The sequence below is a fragment of the Trichosurus vulpecula genome, chromosome 1 (assembly GCF_011100635.1).
Source record: "Trichosurus vulpecula isolate mTriVul1 chromosome 1, mTriVul1.pri, whole genome shotgun sequence".
Taxonomy (NCBI): domain Eukaryota; kingdom Metazoa; phylum Chordata; class Mammalia; order Diprotodontia; family Phalangeridae; genus Trichosurus; species Trichosurus vulpecula.
The window spans coordinates 396739715-396742755 of NC_050573.1; the positions used below are offsets into that span (position 1 = coordinate 396739715).

Here is a 3041-nt window from a genome sequence, read left to right on the forward strand (position 1 = left end):
TGCAACTTAACTAAAGATGTTAATTATTTCAAGTAGTTTTTTTAGTTGATTCTCTAGTCATTTCTAAGTATAACATCATATCATCTGCAAAGAGTGATAATTTTGTTTCTTCATTGCCTATTCCAATTCCTTTAATTTCTTTTTCTTTTTATTGCTATAGCTCCCAGCCAATTACTTGAGTTTTGAGCTCTTTGTCAGAGTATGACTGCTTTCAGAGTGGAGAGTGCTCTGTCCCAAGCTTCAGGGGTTTTGTGCTGCTGTTTTCAGAGCTACTTCTATTCTGAGGTGGTATGATACTCCTCTCCTGGCCTGTGCTCAGGTCTGTGAGTGCAAGCACTCCTTTCTGCCATGTAACTACCAGGAAGACTCCCTCTCCACAGCCACCAGAAGCTTTGCCATACCAGCACTCCTCCTCCCCCAAGGACTGCCAACCATGACTGCGACCCAGATCCAAGCAGGGCAAAACAAGAGAAGCCTGCCTCAGCATCAGCAAAGAGATGCTTGCATTTCCACTCTGATCAGCTGCCTGATTCCCGTCACTGTCTGTGGGCCTGGAGCTCCAGAAGCAGCCACTGCTGCTGCTGCTACCACTGCTGCTGCTGCCACCACCACTGCAGCCACTGCTGCCACCCCAGGGCTGGGGCCAGACCATGCCCCTCTCTCACCCAGGTCCAACAGTTTTCCCACTGACCTGCTATGTTATCTTTTGGCATTTGTGGGTTGAGAAGTCTGGAAACTGCTACATCTACCAGTGATTCAGTGCCCTGAGGCCTGCTCCACCCACCTGGTCTATCTTGGTGTGGTCCATCCTGGGCTGCATTCTGCTCCCAGCATGGTGTGATGGACCCTTCCCAATGACCATCCAGGCTGTCTTGGGCTGGAGGCTTGTTTCACTCTGTCATTTCGTGGATTCTGTAGCTCTAGCATCTGTTTAGAGTTATTTTTTACAGGTGTTTGGAGGGATTTGGAGGAGAGCTCAAGCAAGTCCCTGTATTCATGCCACCATCTTGGCTCTGTCCCTCCAATTAATTTTTAATCTTTCCATTGTTCATTATTAAAGTAATTTGTATTACATTATGATCTGAAAAGAATGTGTTTACTATTTCTGCTTTTCTGCATTTGTTTGTGAGGTTTTTATGTCCTAATACATGGTCAGTTTTTGGGTAGGTGCCATGTACTGCTGAAAAAAAGGTATATTCCTTTCTATTCCCATTCAGTTTTCTCCAGAGAGCTAGCAAATCTATTTTTTTTCCCAGAATTTTATTCACCTCCTTGACTTCTTTCTTGGTTATTTCTTGGTTAAAATTATTTAGTTCTGAGAGGGCAAAGTTGAGGTCCCCCACTAATATAGTTTTATTATCTACTTCCTCCTGTAACTCATTCAACTTTTACTTCAAAAATTTAGATATGGGGTCCCTGCAGCATGGCCGCTGACTCAGCCTTCTTGGCATTCCAAGTGCAGGAAAGCCGGGCCCGGGCTGGGGGCGCCATGGGAGCCCTGAGGCTGCGGGGCCTGGGCCCGGTCACCATGGACAGCTTCTTTTTCGGTTGTGAGCTGTCCGGGCAGGCTAGGTCCTACACCTTCAGGGTGGAGGAGGAGGACAACACGGAGCATGTGCTGGCGTTGACCATGCTCTGCCTCACAGAAGATGCTAAGGAGGAGTGCAATGTTGTGGAGGTGGTGGCCCGAAACCATGACAATGAGGAAATTGCTGTGCCGTTGGCCAACCTGAAACTGTCCTGCCAGCCCATGCTCAGCTTAGGTGACTTCCCACTCTAGCCTCCAGTGACTTTCCACCTGACCTCCGGCTCTGGCCCTGTGCATGTCACCAGGAGGCACCAGATTGTGTCTATGGAAGGCAGTGAACTCTCGGAAGAGAATGAGAGTGAAGACAAGGACCCAGAACTGCTGCCCGTCCTGCCTGCCAAGAAGCAGCAGGGGAGGCTATAACTGGCAAGGGCCCACGGTTATCTCTCCCTCCTACTCACATGGTTCTGTTTCTCCTGGATGTTTCAAAAGTGGGTTTTTTTATGGTTTTCTTGATTTCTCATCTGCAAGAGAATAGGTTCCAGAACAAGTCTTAGGGACAAAGAGAAGGAGCCCTGGTGCCCTTTCTTACTCCCCAGCAGAACCCCACCCTGAAGTCCCAGTATCTAGAGTGGGATATTGTCCCAGCACAAGTCCTACTTCCTTCTGACCCCACCCCCACCCCCAGATCTCTTTGCTCTAGGCTTTTCTTACCCACATATAGGGAGAAAGGTGTGAGATGGTGGGGTGGGGAGGGGCCAAGGGAGGGGAAGAACAAAGATTTTCCCTTCCTTTGCCCTTCCTCCTGAGTGGGGCAGATGGACAGTAAAATGATTTTATTTAGAAATCTAAGTATTTCTAGACATTTTTACATTTTTGGAAAAAGTTGAAAATAAAGTAATTTTTTCTCCCTGCAAAAAAAAAATTTAGATATGATACCATTTGATGCATATATGTTTAATATTGATATGACTTCATTGTCTATGGTACCTTTCAGCAAAATATAGTTTCCTTCTTTACCTCTTTTAGTTACCCTATTTTTGCTTTTTGTTTGTCTGAGATCATGATTGCTACCCCTGCTTTCTTTGCTTTAGATGAAGCATAATAGATTCTCCTGCAGCCTCTTATCTTTTGCCCTATGTGTATCTCTCTGTGTCAAAAGTGTTTCTTGTAAACAACATATTGTAGGATTCTGGTTTTTAAGCTATTCTATTATTTGCTTCCGTTTTGTGGGTGAATTCATCCCATTTACATTTATAGTTATGATAACTAAATGCATATTTCCCTCCATGCTATTTTTCTTTTTTCTTTTTTTTTTCAAGGGAAAAGAGAAAGTTTATTAAGGATTCACCATAATGGGCTGTCTTAAGAAATCCCACCCTTTGTGATGCCTGTTTTCACAAGCAGGCCAGATTCAATCTGAGCTGAGCTAGATTGCATCTGAGCTGAGCTAGATTGAACCTGAGCCTCCATGCTATTTTTCACTTGTTTATCTCCCACCTCTCTCTTACAC

General features: G+C 45.2%; 1 pseudogene; it reads left to right on the forward strand.

The window, feature by feature from the left end:
- The first annotated feature begins 1423 nt into the window (after nucleotides 1-1423).
- LOC118834741 lies at nucleotides 1424-1957 on the forward strand (annotated as a pseudogene).
- The last annotated feature ends 1084 nt before the right edge of the window (nucleotides 1958-3041 follow it).